General features: G+C 42.8%; 1 long non-coding RNA gene across 4 annotated transcripts in view; it reads right to left on the minus strand.

Moving 5' to 3' along the window:
* The window catches only part of LOC144767037 (uncharacterized), a 369,045-nt gene that overhangs the window by 250,050 nt on the left and 98,605 nt on the right, over positions 1–20,390 (minus strand). For 2 of the 4 annotated variants that reach the window (XR_013598037.1, XR_013598035.1), the window contains one exon: positions 5,278–5,376. The exons of the other annotated variants lie outside the window; for them this stretch is intronic. This is a non-coding gene — a long non-coding RNA (uncharacterized LOC144767037). The remainder of the gene's footprint in view (positions 1–5,277; positions 5,377–20,390) is intronic. 4 annotated transcript variants of the gene reach the window in all.

The raw sequence follows: 20,390 nt of genomic DNA on the forward strand, positions 1-20,390 counted from the left end.
AAACACTCACCCCCAGTCAACTGATCTGGGTTTAATCCATCACCATTCTTTAGTTCACTCAGCCACCCCAGTTCAGAAATGGCTATATGCAAATCAGTCTGACCCTGTGCCTTATGGGAACAGTCCAGCCCGAACTGCCAAGCCATGTCTTCCCTGGACCGGAAACAAGCATCCTGGGACCGGTTTCGGATTCATAATCCTCATCAGCCAGGCTATCTTGAATCCAGTGGCCAAGTGAACAAGGGACTCACGTCTTAGTATACCCTGCCACACTTAGGGCGAACAAAGCGATACAAAAGGGGATGATGGATGGGGCGTTTGAACAAATCAAACACTCACCCCAGTCAACTGATCTGGGTTTAATCCATCACCATTCTTTAGTTCACTCAGCCACCCCAGTTCAGACATGGCTATATGCAAATCAGTCTGACCCTGTGCCTTATGGGAACAGTCCAGCCCGAACTGCCAAGCCATGTCTTCCCTGGACCGGAAACAAGCATCCTGGGACCGGTTTCGGATTCATAATCCTCATCAGCCAGGCTATCTTGAATCCAGTGGCCAAGTGAACAAGGGACTCACGTCTGAGTATACCCTGCCACACTTAGGGCGAACAAAGCGATACAAAAGGGGATGATGGACGGGGCGTTTGAACAAATTAAACACTCACCCCCAGTCAACTGATCTGGGTTTAATCCATCATCATTCTTTAGTTCACTCAGCCACCCCAGTTGAGACATGGCTATATGCAAATCAGTCTGACCCTGTGCCTTATGGGAACAGTGCAGCCCTGGGTCACTTTGCCACTGGAGTCAAGCAAGCCCGGCTGAAGACGGCTGTAATGCCAGAAACCGGTCCTGGGAAGCTTGATTCCGGTCCAGGGAAGACATGGCTTGGCAGTTCGGGCTGGACTGTTCCCAGAAGTAAGCAGGAGTAAGCTAAAGAACGGTGATGGATTAAACCCAGATCAGTTGACTGGGGGTGAGTGTTTGTATTGTCAACGCTCCGTCCATCATCACCTTTGGTTTTTCTTTGTTCGCCCTAAGTTGGCAGGGTATGCTCAGACGTGAGTCCCTTGCTCATTTTGCCACTGGAGTCAAGCAAGCCCGGCTGAAGACGGCTGTAATGCCAGAAACCGGTCCTGGGAAGCTTGATTCCGGTCCAGGGAAGACATGGCTTGGCAGTTCGGGCTGGACTGTTCCCAGAAGGCACAGGGTCAGACTGATTTGCATATAGCCATGTCTGAACTGGGGTGGCGGAGTGAGCTAAAGAACGGTGATGGATTAAACCCAGATCAGTTGACTGGGGGTGAGTGTTTGTATTGTTAACGCTCCGTCCATCAACACCTTTGGTTTTTCGTTGTTCACCCTAAGTTGGCAGGGTATGCTGAGACGTGAGTCCCTTGCTCACTTTGCCACTGGAGTCAAGCAAGCCCGGCTGAAGACGGCTGTAATGCCAGAAACCGGTCCTGGGAAGCTTGATTCCGGTCCAGGGAAGACATGGCTTGGCAGTTCGGGCTGGACTGTTCCCAGAAGGCACAGGGTCAGACTTATTTGCATATAGCCATGTCTGAACTGGGGTGGCGGAGTGAGCTAAAGAACGGTGATGGATTAAACCCAGATCAGTTGACTGGGGGTGAGTGTTTGTATTGTCAACGCTCCGTCCATCATCACCTTTGGTTTTTCTTTGTTTGCCCTAAGTTGGCAGGGTATGCTCAGACGTGAGTCCCTTGCTCACTTTGCCACTGGAGTCAAGCAAGCCCGGCTGAAGACGGCTGTAATGCCAGAAACCGGTCCTGGGAAGCTTGATTCCGGTCCAGGGAAGACATGGCTTGGCAGTTCGGGCTGGACTGGTCCCAGAAGGCACAGGGTCAGACTGATTTGCATATAGCCATGTCTGAACTGGGGTGGCGGAGTGAGCTAAAGAACGGTGATGGATTAAACCCAGATCAGTTGACTGGGGGTGAGTGTTTGTATTGTCAACGCTCCGTCCATCATCACCTTTGGTTTTTCTTTGTTCAAGGTTGTGGGCATTTTCTGTCCCAGAGGCTCTAGTCAGGAGGCCAGCCAACTAGCTCTCACTTTGGAGTCCTGTGTTCAACAGATGCAGGTCTATTCTCTCTTACCCAGGCAAGAGGGCAGCAGGCAGCAGGTCAGCACAGCAGGCCACCAGTGCTTCAGAGAAGCAGCCCACCAGAGTGGCAGTCCTCTTCTTGGCAGAGTATCAACAGGTCCAGAAGTGTACTGAAGAGTTGGTGTCTGGGCTCCAATATGTATACCAGGGCCTCCCTTTGAAATGGTGGAAGCTTCTAGAAGTTTCCCTTGTAAGTCCACAGGTAGCCAGCCTTCTCTATACTGGCTCCAGACTAACTACAGGGGGTACACTGCCCTTTGTGTGGAGGCAGGTCACAGCCTATTCAAATGTAAATAGGACTGTGCCCAGCTCTGCCCTCCCGTCCCGCCAGTAATGGCTCATCCAGGCACACCTATTCTCTTTACTAGTGTGTGGCTGTCTAGAAGGAATACACAAAGCCCAATTACCAGCTACACCCAGCCATTTGAACGAGAGTAAATGCACTAAAAGTCAGTTAAATGAAAACTTTTTAAAAGTGAATTTTCAAAAATGTAATTTAAAATTAGACTTTACCATAAGTGAGGCTTTTTCATTACAGTTCCAGACACCAAACATGAACTGAACAAACCTTTTCTTATTTGAAATTACAGCTCATTAAACGTAATAAATGAATTCCAATGTAATCCTATGGGAGACGTAGGCCTTGCAGTAGTGAAAAACAAATGTAAAAGTTTTTCACTATTAGGACATGTAAAACCTAAAATTACATGTTTGACAATTTAAATACATTGCACCCTGCCCTGTGAGCTGTTTAGGACTTCCCTAGGAGTGACATGGATTAAAAAGAAATGTTTGGGTCTGGCAAAACGTTTAATTTATCAGTTTGATATGGGAGTTTAAAAACTGCACACACAGGCTGCAATGGGTGACCTGAGGCATGTTTAAAGTGCTACTTAATCAGTGCTCAATCATTGCTGCAAGCCCACTAGTATGCTTCAATCTACAGGCCTTGAGTACAGACAGTGCCATTTTACTGGGGACTTACAAGTAAATTAAGTAAGCCAATTGGATAGAAGCCAATTCTACCATGTTTAGGGAGAGAGCACAAGCACTTTAGTACTGGCTAGCAGTGGTAAAATGTGCAGAGTCCTAAAGCCAGCAAAAACAAAATCAGCAAAACAGGAGAGTTGAAGGCAAAATATTACTGGGGAAAACTGTTCCAAGGATGCCATGTCTAACAGTAACATCAGTAGTTTGTGTGAGTTGGAGGTATGGTTAGGGTAGGTCAGATAAAGTTAAAGTAACAGTCACGGCCGGCATGACTCACGGGTGGGGGGCGGGAGGGTCGCACGGGCCGGAGTGCCTCATGGGGGGGTATTTTAATTAAAACATAATGTTCTTACCGTAGCCAGCCTGATACGGTCCCGTGTCGTCTCTGCTTCTCTGCTCCTCTCAGGAAGCAGGCAGCCTCCCTCCCCTCCCCTAAGCCAATGACAATGCTGCAATGGCAGCATTGTGATTGGTGGGGACGGTGTCCAACCAGGCGCCTATGGGGAGGCCATTTTCTCCATATAGGCTGCATCCAGCCTACATAGAGGTAATGGCAGAGTGCGCATGCCTGGTTTTGTTGGCCACAGAGGGCCGACCAAACAGAGAGGGCCCGCAACATTGGGCAAGCCACTCCTCCCCTACCCTATTGCAGGAACGCCCACCCGCCCGCCCCCAACCAAACCCTTCTGCTTTCTTGCAGTGCGAGAAGAAGTAACATTATGTGGTATGTATACCACGTTATGCTACTGCTTATCACACTGCGAGAAACAGTGGGGCGTCGCTCCTCAGCCCACATGGAGGAACCGCCCCTGTAAAGTAGTCCGATTAGTTTGCTTAAGAAAATAATTAAAGATAGTTTATTCTGTGGGTTAGGGCCTGGTTTGTTGCATAGTGAGTTTTACATTTATTGTGTTCTGGAAATACTATATTACTTATGTTTTGTAGGATGTATTTATAAAATTATATATATATTGTGTTTTGAATTTGGGAATTGTTTTCCAGGTGGGATTGCATGTTTATCTGCAGTCATAACTTCAGCTATTTAAAAATGATTTTTTTTTATGCTTGAGGTTACATTGTTTTAAAATTTACAAAGAAAATGCTTCAGATTTTTTAATATCCAATGTTTTACATTCATTTTCTTTGTTTCTTTTGTATTCTTGAAGTGTTTATTCATTAAAATGTATTTTTCATATTTTTGAAGGGATACAAAAGATGTTGATGAAGGTATTTTTGGGATAATGCGCTATATTATTCTATTTTTGGTAGGGATATTTTAACTTTGGATTTCTATTTGTAAACATGGATTTTTATTTTGTAATCTTCAGCCACTAAATTGAAAGTCTATTATTGTGTATTAAAAATGAAATCTTAGTTGAGATTCACTTAAATTATAAAATTAAGCTGTATAAGGGATTTTCTTCTATGTTGCGATATTATAATATATTGCTGTGAGAAGCGCCTAGTTTTGTGTGGTCACCCCTATTTTTTGTTGACTGATGCTCTTGGTTTTTTAAACACTATACACTGGGACACTGCTGCCCAATCCATTATGTACTTTAACCAATAAACACATGACAGAATGGGCTAACTTTTACTTTGCATATTTAACTTTCCAGTAAAGCCATATTGTATGGAGGCGGAAAGTGTGCAAAAGGCATGGAACGTTAAATGTCACCTGTGGTCTGTAGTACATATTGGACCATCTACTAGGCTGCATAGAGAAGCGCCACCTGTGTAGGGGACGTCCCCCTGAGAACAGCTGGAGCACAGTTCGTTGGTGGTTGGTATTGTATTGTTCATATCAATCCATTTCCCCTGACAAAGAGCTTGGATAGCCCGAAATGCATTGGGACTCTTAAATACATACCCTGATTAATTTGTGATTGATATCACGTTTATATGCCATGGATTAATATGAACAATACAATATTAACCACCAACGAACATTAAAACTTAATGCATACACCATTTTGATGCAATTTATTTTGATTAAGAATTGAGTTTATTACTTTTCTACCCACATTTCTGTGGGTTTCAGCTGTGCTCAGGAGGACGTCCCCTACACAGGTGATGATTCTCTATGCATCAACTACACACCCCTTGACCAGAAGGTGATACCCCAGAAGCACGCAACAAATTTACAATTTATCATACCTTTGGTGTGCGTAGTCCAACCCTGACCCATCTACTAGGCTGACAAGGAAACATGATTTCAGGCCTACATGTGTGGCCGGACTTCTGAATCTTTAGAACCTGCAGATGAACGAGACAAAACAAGCATTTTTATTTTTATTTATTTTATTTATAAAGTTTCATATAGCGCAAACTTGACCCTTGAAGGGTATCAGAATGCTTTACAGATATTCCAGCAAGTAGAAAAGAAGACAACCAAGAAACATAAATGCAAGTAGAAAAGAAGACAACCAAGAAACATAAGTGCTGGCAGCACCCATTGCAAACCAGGAGAAGGAGTGAGTTAGACACCACAATCTAGCAGTGAGTAAAAACCCTGGTTGGCGAACTGTGTCAGATCAGTATCCAGATAAATAAGTAGGTGGGTGCAGGGTAGAGTTTTGTTCAATAAAAACAGTTTGACTTATTTTTTGAAGGGTTTAATTGAAGGGTTCATTCTGACTTCAGGGAGCAAGGAGTTGCAGTTTCTAGGTGCCAATCCAGAGAAAGTTTGCTTATAGGTTTCTTTTTCCACATTTTTTGAGGTTTTAACAGTAAGGTGCTGGTGCTTCTCAAGTATCTGCCACCGCCAGACAATTTCAGTTTATCAGCTAGGTACTTCAGTGTGTTGAGGTGAAGGGCTTTATGTGTTATGCAAGCAATTTTCATCTGTATCCTTGCCTCATAACGGAGCCAGTTTAGTGCCTTCAGATCCTTTTGACAAAAAAGAACTCTACTTTTGTATATTCAACAAATTATGCCTAAGTAAGTCATGTAGTCTGCAAGGTTGGGAGCCTGGTGTTTAACATTAGAACCTTAGAGCATACAATCATTTTTTGTTGGCTTGTTCCTGTGGTTACTAACCTCCGAAAGCTATTTTCACTGTGATACTATGAGAAAAAATAAAGTGCAATTATAATATGATTTTGCTATCTTTAGTTTGGGATACGCTACATAAATGATTAAATGGCTGCTTTAAAGTCTACTAATAATCTAATTCAGTGGTAAAGGGGGATGCTTTGCATTTTGATGTATTTCCAGGTCTACCAGTGATGGTAGATCAGGAATGCACCAAAATCCATGGGTGTTGCATGGAAACACCCACGCACCACCCATGGAACGCCTCCTTGAGGCAGAGTAATGCAACACAGGGTTTTACGCTGGGTTGCGTTACTCCAGAATTATCCAGCCACTTGGCCTTGCAAGATGGCGTTGCGTGGCTAGTTAAATATAACTTAGTAGTTGCATCTCCCTTGTGCCTCCTTAAGTGGTGCACGGGCGGCCTAAGTACTTGATAAATACGCCCGAATTTCTTACACAATCTCGTTGGTAATGAAAATGACAGCCAAAATATTAATGAATCACATATCCCAAAGTGATGTCAGACCTCCTAGTGACTGTGAATGGGAATCTTTACTTCTGCATTGTAGAAAGATCAATTGACAATACTAAAGCAACAGGGGTAAAGGGCAAAAAGTGACTACACTTTATCCAATATTTTATGGTCTAGTCGTTTTCTGGGTGCCAAGAACCTGAAGTCACATACCCCTAGACTTCCAAGTGCAATGCCCAATATGATTTTGCAATAAAACACAATGGTTCAGCACTCCCACACAATACACAATAACGATGATAGTCAAAAACAATAATACAAAAGAATCAGTTCAGTAGGACTTATAGTTTTCTTTTTTTTCCTTTTATTCAAAATCTTCATACAAAGTGTAGCCAACGCGTTTCGTCCAGAGGACTTCTTCAGGGCTACAACAAACAAATATACAAAAATACACATATTATACAAAACTATTTACAATAAAAACCCAGTTCATGATACATCATGATTACAAATACATGGTATGCATACCACTTGATTCATAAACATGATTAGCCTACTGAAAGGATTTACAATGTGACATCTATTTATAGCGAAAATGTAATGAGGAAAGCGATCTAGGATAAGCAAAAGAGTTGGTACACTCAAAGAATATATCGGATTTATGACATTTTATGCCTAATCAGTGTTATTGTACATTCATCCATTTATATTTCTGGTTTTGAAGGAAGATTTAAACTGAAGAAAGGGAGAATCATTATACTTCTATATGTTGACTTAGTCTAAACTTAGTCTAAACTAGAGATAGGTTTAATCAATCCGAGGCCTTATCTTACCGAAAGATATGGAGATTATGTCAGAAGTTTTTCAAGAATTTTAATATTCGAAGCTTCCAGTATACGTAGCAATGGTAGCCTATTATGAGAAGAAGTATAGCATTTATTTAATTTTGATTCACACAGTTATTGATGTGCCGCTGTTCAGTTATATGCAAATGCACTACATACTTTATTCTAAGTAGAACAAGTCAATTCTTCATATTAGGTATTCATCTTTGTAGACAGTCAGAATGGTGCCAATATTCACAACCAATTCCTATGGTGTCTGTAATCACCTTAATTAAAAAGTCAAAATAATAAGCGTATTAGATCCCATATTTATATGTGACACAGATCGAAGATAACTATATATTATACAAACAGAGCCCATTTCCCATGGATCTTAAAGTTAATGAGAAGTAGGCCATGGTATTTCCCAGTGTTTACGTTGGATGCTTAGAGCCATATTATTCACATAGCTTAATTGCAAATAACAGGACCAGTATAAGATGGTTAAATATAGTGCTTCGTCTGCAAACACCAAATGGTTTACAGAAATAGGAATGACCTCCGTAGTGTATATAAAGACATTCTGCTATTGGAGGTACTCATTCTTGCACCCAAAAGTGCCCCAAAATAATGTTAAACTCAAATCCATACTAATATTATAAAGCGAGAGCCCAAACCTTTGAGGCGGGTAATCTCAGTAACCACAGCACCAATCACAACACCCACTACAGCGTTGGAAAGGGCAGTTGCAGCAGAAGGACATAGGCTATGCAGATGGATAAAAAAAGTATAAAAAAAGCAAAAAATCCATACTATACTATCCATCCATACTAATATTATAAAGAGAGAGCCCAAACATTTGAGGCGGGTAATCTCAGTAACCACAGCACCAATCACAACACCCAATACAGCGTTGGAAAGGGCCGTTGCAGCGGAAGGACATAGGCTATGCAGACGGATAAAAAAATGTATAAAAATTTTTACAAAAAATCCATACTGTACTATCCATACTAATATTATAAAGAGAGAGCCCAAACCTTTGAGGCGGGTAATCTCAGTAACCACAGCACCAATCACAACACCCAATACAGCGTTTAAAAGAGCAGTTGCAGCAGAAGGACATAGGCTATGCAGACGGATAAAAAAAAATATTAAAAACATGCAAAAAACTACATCATCCAGAAGGCCGAGGGCCAAAATAACATCAAACAGGAAATGATGTAATAATGTGACTCACTATATTGAGACTGAGAGCCTGGAGCCAAATTGATCGTGAACAAGGGATATGCTATCCCGAAACACGTAGATCTGTTCCTGCCTGCTTGAGAAACTCCATGCTGTGAGGATTAAATAAAAAAGCACATAAGTGAAGACAAACGCGTGTTCGTCCCGTTTTTCTCCCAGCTGGGGGAATTGGTTGTGGAATTAAATGCGGCGTGGTTCTGCTGCGGGGATAAACGAACCGGCGAGCGAGTGCTGCAAATTCTGGCGAAAAGAAACGGAGGGGTATCAAAAAAATAAAAAAATATATATATATACATACTAATATTATAAAGGGAGTGTCAAAAGCCTTGAGGCAGGTAATCTCAGTAACCACAGCACCAATCACAACACCCAATACAGCGTTGGAAAGGGCAGTTGCAGCAGAAGGACATAGGCTATGCAGACGGCCACCATATACATTTAAAAGGTAAAATAACCGTGCCAGCAAAGTAGTCCCTTGTGGGCGTGTCTCCATTCTGCTGTGGGCGTGTGCTGGGGCGTGACAAATGCTGGGGGCGTGTGGTACGTGCCGCCCTTCATGCCATGTGAGTCGTAATTGCACCGCATCAAGTGGCACGCTGGGGGCGTGACACGCTGGTGCCGTGACAAACGCTGTGGGCGTGTGTCCGCGATGTGGGCGTGTGTCCACCCTTCATGCCATGTGAAGCGCCAATTGCGCCGCATTAAGGGGCACGCTGGGGGCGTGACAAACGCTGGGGGCGTGTGCTACATTCCGCACTTCATGCCATCTGGGTCGTACATTAATCAGATCGTCTGCTGTGGCCGTGTGCTGGGGGTGTCACAAAGGCATTCACCTCGAAGCGTGGTAAGTAACCATTCGCAAGACTTCCTTGGGGGACTGCCCGTTGTCTCACACATACTGGGGGTGCTGAATGCAGTGTGTGCCTTGGCCTGGGTGTGTCTGAAAGGGCCGAACGCAGTGTGTGGCTTGGCCTGGGTGAGTCTAAAAAGCACTCAGGGCCAAAGAGCGTCGGTGTGGGTCATAAAAAAATAAGAACAGCGGGAAACAATCATTCAAGACTCACACAATTCTAATTGTTAGACGGTCGCCGCTAGCCCTCCATCGGGGGCACACGCGCCTGAGCGTGTCTGCAGGGACAATTACTGCAGCCTCTCATGCGCGCTGTAACTGAACTATCACATTAAACCAAATTACACGCGCCTGCTAACATCAGCCAGGGCTGTAGCCGGGGTCAGGCGGCGGATCACTACACTAATTACATGCGCCTGCTAACATGAACCAGGGCTGCAGCTGGGCCTCAAGCGGGGGGACACGCGCCTGCTAACATCAACCAGGGATGCAGCTGGGCCCCAAGCGGGGGAACACGCAAATGACCGTATCTGAAAACACACATTACACACATTCTATTTCATACCCGGACAACGTCGGGACAGGCTGCTAGTTAATAATAAAGACAAGCTAGGAACCAGCGCAGATCGACTCTATAACCTACCTTTGGATTTGTCCCATGAATAATGTAAGCGCGAACTGCAGTATTACCAAATGTAGTTTGTATTTTATATTCAACCCACATATAATATACATGGGAACTGCATATGTTCCACACAAACAGTCTTTAATGTTACATCAAGACGAGACGTCATGTGTATTGCATAGTGTCAAGGAGGTTCCCCAACCCTTATTTCAATAACAGAGTAAAACTTAAATAAAAAAGTGAAGGTGGCAACCAGGCTAATAATAATTATACAGCCCCCCCAATCCTTACTTACTTGATTATTCGTGGCTTTTTAATTAAGATGATTACAGACACCATAGGAATTGGTTGCGAATATTGGTACCATTCTGACTGTCTACAAAGATGAATACCTAATTTGAAGAATTGACTTGTTCTATTTAGAATAAGGTATGTAGTGCATTTGCATATAACTGAACAGCTGCACATCAATAACTGAATGAATCAAAATTAAATAAATGCTATACTTCTTCTCATAATAGGCTACCATTGCTACGTATACTGGAAGCTTCGAATATTAAAATTCTTGAAAAACTTCTGACATAATCTCCATATCTTTCGGTAAGATAAGGCCTTGGATTGATTAAACCTATCTCTAGTGCAGACTAAGTTTAGACTAAGTCAACATATAGAATTATAATGATTCTCCCTTTCTTCAGTTTAAATCTTCCTTCAAAACCAGAAATATAAATGGATGAATGTACAATAACACTGATTAGGCATAAAATGTCATAAATCCGATATATTTTTTGAGTGTACCAACTCTTTTGCTTATCCTAGATCTCTTTCCTCATTACCTTTTTGCTATAAATAGATGTCAAATTTCAAAATCCTTTCAGTAGGCTAATCATGTTTATGAATCAAGTGGTATGCATACCATGTATTTGTAATTATGATGTATCATGAACTGGGTTTTTATTGTAAATAGTTTTGTATAATATGTGTATTTTTGTATATTTGTTTGTTGTAGCACTGGAGAAGTCCTCTGGACGAAACGCGTTGGCTACTCTTTGTATGAAGATTTTGAATAAAAGGAAAAAAAAGAAAACTATAAGTCCTACTGAACTGATTCTTTTGTATTATTGTTTTTGACTATCATCGTTATTGTGTATTGTGTGGGAGTGCTGAACCATTGTGTTTTATTGCAATTGTAGAAAGGTCACTTTGATTTACAACTAACCTCCAACCAACAAAATATTAGTCTGAATGTTTACTGGCTTCCTTTTTCAAGGTGCATGCTAAGAATAAAAGTACAAACTAGTTTGTGCCCTTATAAAGCATTGGCAAAGGACATTTGCAATAATATCACAAATCTTTAGTAGAAATACAGCACATGGTATCCATGGAATTAACACAAATATAGCTGTAATTGGAGGGCTTGCAAAATAAGACTGTTCTACATTTAAAGCTAGAAAATTAGCACCAGATTATGCTGGCCCTAACGTGACATGGCTTTTGAGCGCTGTGATGGTATATTACCGCGCTTCTAATAAAAATATGCCAATTTCAGAGGCAAACAGTTGTGTTAAATGTGTACTTTATTTTGAAAACTGGAAAAAATGTAATACACTTGAAGACTGGCAAAAAAGACTCAGCTCCCAATAACACTGACATTGGGCTTAAAAAAGTTTTAATGATAAATGAAGGCATTCCATTTCACTTTGCGACTATTCTCATTTGGGAATATTGTTGTAAAATCACACTGGTTTGTTCATCCTCTGATGTTCAATACTGTAATTGTTCACTGGTTGTTGTTCTGGTTTGGCTATGTGATGTGCGCAGTACTAGCCTAAACCTCTTTTGTGTACTTTCCTTGATGCTTACAGCTGAAATTCAACTCATTGTGTTGCTTTTGGAAATTAATTCAGTAGAAACGTTGTTTTCTCAGTTAAAAAGTATTTGTGGAGGAGCCAAGATGGCGATCGGGATGGCTGCATAACTGCTTGGATCCGTGTGCCCTCCCGCCCCGCACATATATCCTGTCGATAAACCTGAGCAGTCATTGCTAATTTAAGTAGGTGAAGGAAAGCGCTCACTTACCCTCTGCTTTTGAGGCTCCTCCGCGCAGTAGACCCGAAGAACTGTCCCCGTTTCTTTGGCGGCCTTCGAGGTGCTGAGACCGGGATCTCAAGTGAGGGGAGTGTCCGGCCGCGATTGCAGCCCCAGCGGCCTCTGGTTGCGAAGGGAAGCCGGTCGGAGAGAACCTGAAATCTGCGAGCCGGGAGAGAAGATACCAACCCACTCCCAGTAGTGGGTTGCCCTGCGAGAGGTGTGAAATAGCTGGGACGGAGAGAGTCTACGATGCCCAGTTCCCCTTCGATGTGATACCCGGTTATGCTAACAGCCCTCCCCGGGAACCGGTGGGTGACTCCCGGGCAGCGGGGAGCTTGTTTAGTCTTTTGGTGACTCTCCTTTCTGCTGCCTGCCCCGACTATTGAGATCCCGCTGTGGAACCTGCCGACTCCGGGGGTCGAGCCCGGTCCTGGGGTGCGGTGGAGGGGAAAGAGAACGTGACGGCTGAAATGGCGGATGACACTTTCCCGTGCTCCCCTCGCCCGGGCAGAGAAACGGATGCACGAGAGAATCCCGGGGTCTGGCTATGCGAGAAACTGCCCACGCCCAAACATATACTGGCTGCATTAACAACCCTGCGGACAGCCCTGATCCGGGAGGCCCGAGATTTGGGACAAAGGATGGCCGCCATTGTTGTCCCGCCATCTTGTGTCGGCACGGATCCCTCTCAGGGAGGCGCCGATGTGTCTGCCTTTGCTTCATCCACGTATTCCCCAGATGAGTCTACATTTTTAGAGACGTGGATTTATTTGGTTCATGAGCTTCCTGTGGATGCACCTGTGGCGCATGTGCTCGTCTCACCGGGGCCTTTCTCTGATCGGCAAGTGGAGGAACAGCATCGATACACGGCTTGGGCGGCCCTGTCGGCGTTTTGGCGCTTCCCGCATTGTGTGTTTCCCTTTCCGTGTCTGGCGGGACTGTGTTCGGACTCGAGACTGTTGGCGGTGTTGACATTGTTCCAATCGGACTTCCGCCATGCACCATCGGCGAGGTTTCGGTGGCTGGGGTCCTGTGGAGCGGCGACGCTGCCTGGCCCTCCCGGTGTATTCGGACCCTTTGTGCTACTTTGTATCCCGTTTGAAGGATGGTTCAATATTGGTACTATTGACATACGAGGCCAGGGGTGAATTTGTTTTTAACATGGAGGGACTCGTGGCTGGCTGATGATGATTTGAGGGGCGTTTAGCGGGAATGTTATTGTTTGCGTTATACATGATTGCTGCTATCTGTACTTCCTTTACCATTACTGTTTACACGACTTTTGCACGCGGAGGTGGGAGGGGCCGGATAACCAAATTGAGGGCCCTTCTCCTGTATTTTTTCTCTTCTTCTTCTCTTTTTCTTTTCTGTATTTCGGGGCTCTTCTATAGGGCGACAGGCACGCTGCTGGGGGGGTAGGCCGTAGCCTTTTGCAGGGGTGCAGGGTTGGGGGTTGGGGGATGGGCTTGTTATTTTGTTCTCTCTTTGTTTCTATGGCCCTTTGCCCTTTTCCTTTTTCGATGTCGTCGTCTTCCATGTCTCCCATATTGTGTTTCGCCTTGAGGGGTGGGGCTAGTTCGCCATGATTGCTTCGTGTTTATTGCGTCTATCCTGACTCATATACCCCCTCCCCTGTCTTTTTCATATATGTACATCACTGGCGTAAAACCTTTTGCTTTTCGTTAGCTGTCTCAGGGGTGTGTGTGATTCTGCGACATTGATTTTATTGTATTTTTTGTTATTATAAAATGAACCGTCTCAGATCCTTATTCTCGCATGGTACCTTAATTATACGATATATCCTGGATGCTACTCAGCTTTGCGCTCCGGACCGCTGTATTTTTATACGATGTTATTTTTAATCAATTTGAATAGCGGCCGGCCGAACTGGTTGTAGGCCCATGTTTGTATCCCCGTATTATAACAATAAAGGTTCTTAAAAAAAAAAAAAGTATTTGTGTGTTCCAATGCTATTTATCATCTGTGCGGGTTGGTATTTAAATGTTAATGATTGAACAGTTCCTTACAATGCCTGCTTTATCTCTCAATAGAATCCCAAATGATATGTCACTGAAAGAAATGATTACTGATTCTGTGATATGCAAATTACACTTCTGATGCTAAGATAAGTCATGGGCACGTCTTCAGTAGTGTTCAAGTACAAATGTTTGTTGGCTTATTCTCTAGAACTCTGTTGCATCATGCATTCTGACAGGACAGGGCAATGACATCCTAGCACAGGTACATGAGTCAGAAAATGGTTTGTTGCCCTGCACCCCCTTCCTGCGTAATATATTGCTTAACCCCTTAACTGCTGTGACCTTTCCCCCCACTGCATAGCCCTGTTTTGGCTACATGGGGTAGTTTGTGCTTAGGGCTCCATACCATTTTTTCCACATTAGGTATCCAAGCCAAATTTGGGTCCTTTTTTCCCAAAATCCTGTGAATTCTAAATGTACCCAGGGTGTATGGATTCCCTTAGAGGCGACTGAGAAAATGTGTAAAATATAGCTCCATTTTGATTTTCTTTTTTTTAAATAGTAAAAAACTGCTCTGGAATTTTTTTTATGGTTTTTCCCTAAAAATGGCATCAACACATGGTTTGCTGTGCTAAAGTCACCATCTTTCAAGCTTTCAGGAACATGCAAAGCTGAATAAAAAAAACAGATTTGTTTTACCACAGTTTTGTCAATTTTCAAAGTGGTAGCCCAGTATTCCGATTTTTTGTGCTTTCAACCTACTTCCAGTTTATGGTGGAGCCAAAGTGAAACCCATGAGTGATCCAGGAAAGTTATGGATTTTTGAAAAGTACCCACAATTCCACATTCAGCATATGTGTAGATCCCTGAAGGTTTTCCCAAAGAAACTAACTGTTGAAATAAAGATATATTACAAATTAGGAGGAAAAAAACTGACATTTGTGACTACGTTTTCATATGTAATTTTTTGTCACGATGGCCGATTTACAAAAGCAATATACCATTATGTCCGCTAGGCCCTTCTGGCTGTGGAGTTAAACATGGTTACATATGGTTGTAGTTTCTCCAAGAACACAAGGTACTCAGAGCCAACAACTGAGCAGTAACTTACAATGGTTTTTCATTGAGTATAGGCCAAGTCACATGGTGAAATGTGTAGAGTGAAAAATGGGTCTTGAGGAAACCTATGTATTTCAGGAAATTGGCACAATATATGGAGGTTGGGAGAAGTGGTCATTTGTATATCCCTGAATTTGTATGCACCTGTAGTAGCATATGATTTAGAGCATGGGTACTCGAAAACATTTACCCAGGAGCCAAAGGTTTCATCTGTGATTCAACAGAGGGCCGCACTGATGCCAAAGGGTGGTGAAAGGGTGTCAGGGGTGTGGGGGTGTAAGGTTGATGCAGGGGAAGTGCTGCATGTACATCTAGTAGCTGAATTGAATTGCACAATGTGGACTGAGAAAACCTGGGATGAATCCTGGCTTCGCCCACGTGACCAAATTGTGTGATTCTAGGTAAATTGTTTTGTTTCCCTTTCCCTCCTTTTTCATCATTTTCACATGTAAGAGGACCTCAAAACACATGACTTTACGATGTTCACTGCATAAAACCTTTTCCTGTGTTTGATTTATTAAACTATAGTGATGTTTATGTGTAATAGGTTGCACATAACAACTGACTTGCCTCTTAGTTCACTGTGGGCATTGCTTTCAGGGTGGGCGAGAAGCATGAATATTTCACTTTAAAAAACAACAACTCTTCAATGCATTGATATTAAGCCTGGGCGTAGTTTGCAAAGTAGCGTTACGCGTAGCTACGCAAAGTGCACTTCGCACTATACGAGATATGCGTAGCGCTACGTGAACTGCATAGTGCGCTGTTCGCGATGATTGCACAGTGCCGGATGCCTGTCCGCACTGTGCAATCATTGAAAACTGCATCTTGCATAGTGCGAGCTGTCGTTTTCTACCAATCAAGTAGATTTCTACTCGAGTGGCAGCTTTCTCAATGCGGACCTTCAGTTTCTCATCGTGAGCGGTCGCGAGCATAAGCGACCACTCGCAATGAAAAACCTGACCTCCCCGCGTTGAGAAGCTCGCCGGGAGGTTTATTTTCCACTCTCGCGATCTTGCAAGGGGACTAACATTGACCTCAATTTGATCCATTCCTGTCACAGACATTAGTAGCTCTCCATTGTCTGAGCCCACAGTTAAGCACAAGAAAGGGGGCACAAGAGTGCAGGCTTTTTGTGAAAAAGCAGTAGATACTCAAGGAGGCAAATTGATATCTTCCTTATTGGAATCTGCTCTTTTGGAACAATTCCATGGCATGCTGGGAAAACTGCTAAGGAAGTGACTGGAACCTATATTTGTTAAGCTAGCCCATTTTGAGGATGCTTTAAACAAATTGGTAGGCGCCATGGTCGCAAAGTCCCCCAACATATTTTCTCAGGCTAATAAAGAGTCCGCTGGTGTGAAACCCTGGTCTATGAGGTTGGGTAGTACCACTATTGACACATTATCTGGTACAGACCCGCCTGCTGTTCTTGGTTCAGCCCAAGCTAAATTAGGCACCTTGCGAGCTAACCATCATAATCAAAGTGCTTGTGACTCTGGACGGCTGCCAACCGTCATCTTAACCCCATCCACACTCCCGAGCATTGCCTGTACATGCATACGTTAGCCAACATTCTGCCAGCTGAAGACGAAGGTTATTCATTTGTTTTCAAAGTTTTTGGATTTTCACTCTGTCAATTCCAATCAAATATTTTTGGGGAGACAGGTTGCATGGGTCAAGCATGGTTTAAGGACACTATCATAATTAATTTGAAGATTCCAAATTCAATTTGGCAATTTAGTCAATCATTCCTGCAACTTCAATGTCAGCCTTAGAGGTATGAAGGTTCTAACACTGAGGGCATATTTAAAAGAGAATGGCGGAGTGTGGCGTTAAGCGATAATTGCTAACGCCCTGCTCTGCCATTCTGAAAACACATATTTACGATGATGCAGTGCTCCCTTGCATTTTCCCTAGTGCATGCGCTAAATTCAGCTGCCTAGTGCCAACGGAGGCACCCTTGCACCATAATGCAAGGGAGCCTGCATTGAGGAAATGATTATTTATGTGCAAAAAGATGTCCCTTCCTGAAACTAAACAATCACTAATGGTGATTTGTAACTCCTATGTGTACTGCATTGTGCAGCACACATAGAAGTTGCAAATCATAATTCTTTTAAGTAATTGTTTATTTGCATGAAGGGACACCATCATGCACATAAACAATTATTCATGGTGATTTGCTGTTTCTGTGTGTGCTGCACAATGAAGCAAACATGGAAACAGCAAAAAAATGAATAATATCTCATCACTTTGCCATGTTACAACCAGGTTTATTTTGGTCTTAATTTTGGTGCTGCCCCATATTTACACCACCCTTGTATAGGGGGCAGCGTCAAAAAGCAATGGGTGTTTTGCCGTGGAACGCCTACCCCAGCACCCATTGTCTGCCCATTTCACTCTAAGTGCTATGTGAAAGGGGGCCTTATTCACAAGGCGGCATTAAGTTAAGCCAAGTTAAGCGGCTTAACCCTGCCTTGTAAATAAGGCAAAAGGTTTACCACCACAGGATTGTCATAAAAAGTGACGTTCACATGGCGATAAACTCTTGCAAATATGTCCTTGGGTTTTTATAAAAAAAACATTGCTATCCTTCCCCATTCACGTCCAATTGTTGTGCAGCCTTCTGATACAAGCCTGACCAGCCTGATTGTGCTTCTTAATGTTTTTTTGTGTTACAATATGCTACTGATTTAGACTGACAATGGGGACTAACTACTTCTTTATCTTTGATCAACTCAAGTACAGTGAACCCGAGAAATGTTTTTTTTTTGTCCTCATTTAAGTATAATATGCTCAATAATTCAAGATTTGGTGTCTCTAACGCTTACAAGTGTATAAAGGATACATTTTTTGAATTACCGTTCTGGTTACACCCCCCCCCCGGGGAGAAAGGATACTTTGTATCTCCAAGACCGCACCTTCGTCCACTTGTCGAGGTTGCCACCTTAATCCCGATTTTTTTGCGGCCAGTATGACCCCCTACCTCGGAGAGTGACCAATCAGACCCGTCCCATGGACAGTTGTCTGTTGCATATTATTTAATCATAGGACTTGGAAATCATGTGTATAAAAACAGAGCATACTAAACATTGGAAAGAAAAGAAAAAAGAAAAAAGAAAAGGGGAGTGGAAGAAGGGAAGAGGAGATAGAGTTAAAGAAAACAGGGTCCATTTCCCATTATTCATTCAAGTGCAACTATGTGTGTAACGTCGCTGTCTCGGCCCAGGCCTCCCAAATATCCCAGAATTTAGTCTTTTTCGAGCAATTACTAGCTTGATCCAACATGGCTATCATCTGTATGGATCGAATCCATTCTCCTTCCGTAGGGGAGCATGGTAATATCCATTTAATACAAAGCTCTCTATGCGCTAATAAGATCAAGATAAATAATAATACTCTTTATTGTTTTTAAACCCATAGTTTCACATATATGAGTGCAAATTAACTGGGAATGCGGGTACACTAGATATACAAGCACCAATTGCATTGACTTTATATCCTGTCACCCATGGCAAGCTGTGAGGATACAGAGTATCAGTAATCCAACTGATATAATATTTCATGTAAAGCTCTTCTTTATTTTTTCCTTTTGAGCAGTGAGTTAATAGTCTTGGCTATTTTTGTCATTCATTCCTTCCACAATAACTTATTTTGCGTAGTCTCCTACTTTTTGATGCTGCATTTGTCATTACTGAATAACGCACATCCTTCAGATATTTTTCAGTGCATGGCATTGAGTCTTCTCTACGGTGGGTGTTTGTTCCAATACTCTCCTCATGCTTATGGAGTCCTCTCCACCCTCTAGTTTGAAGGCTGCCACCTCATCCACAAACATGCCCTCTGTTTGCAGGGATTGGGAGAGGATGTAGCCTTACGGCTAGAGCGGTCGACCTTGAAGCTTGGGAACCGGGTTTGAGTCTCGGCAACAAGGCTTGCTATCATGTCATTCTGGGCAAATCACTTAATCTCCCTACGTCTAACAAAAATTAATGTGTACATCTGTAACAAAACTGGTGCTCATGGAAAGCACTCTCATACCTTATATCTTGGGGTCTAGTTTGTGCTATATAAAACTCCTACATTTTTTTTAAAGGATTCAAATGCTCCTACCAAGCGTAAAAAAAGAAGAATCTGTATCCCCTTCAAACTCTTCTTTACCTTTGATTTTGGAGGACATAATGGATGAGATTAAGTATTTAAGTCCTGTTTTTATGGAGTCTAACGTCACACTTCAACTTATTGAAGAAAAGTGTTCTACTCTGGATTCCAGAGTGTCAGGTGTTGAGCAATGGATCAGTGAAGTGCAGGATGCAACCACCAAAACTGATTGTATGACTAAAGAGATAGCGCTCTTGAAAAGACAAACAGAGGATTTCGAAAATCAGAATAGGCATAATAATCTCTGAATTTATGGCATACTGAAAGGAGCAGAGTGGTCAGACATGCTTGCCTTTCTTGGAGTCCACATTCCAAAATTGGTGGTCCGTAGGGAAGGACCACATCTACAATGCGCATACTGTATTGGCCCCAAACCTGTCAGTACTTCAAGCCCTGGCCGCCCTATAGGAATAATTATTCTCTTTCTGGAATATACTGAGCTGCTTATGGTGTCATCGGCGGCCAAACAAAGGAAAGAAAGGTTATGGTCTGGTCAGAGAGTATTTATCTCCCAAGATGTAGCACGCACAACTGCCCTGGTTGGAAGGAGTTTTTATCCTTCCATCCTACTCTAAGATACATGAATGTGAGATATGGTCTTGTGCCCTCATGCTTCTTTAAAGTCACTTATAAAGAACAAACTTTCTCATCTGAGTGTCCAGAAGACCTGAGGTAATGTATTCTTCAGCACAAGAGTGAAGCAATGGACCTTGGAAAAGCTTGAACTTTCTCTTTAGTGTTTCTTAACCTGTTATATGCTTGTACTTTTGGACTCTTTTCTTTGAAACAAATGTACTTATTACTCAGGTAGTTAACTCGAACAACATTAATGGTAAATGTTTATTGTTAATGGTACTTGTGATAT

Source organism: Lissotriton helveticus, chromosome 7 (assembly GCF_964261635.1).
Source record: "Lissotriton helveticus chromosome 7, aLisHel1.1, whole genome shotgun sequence".
Classification (NCBI taxonomy): domain Eukaryota; kingdom Metazoa; phylum Chordata; class Amphibia; order Caudata; family Salamandridae; genus Lissotriton; species Lissotriton helveticus.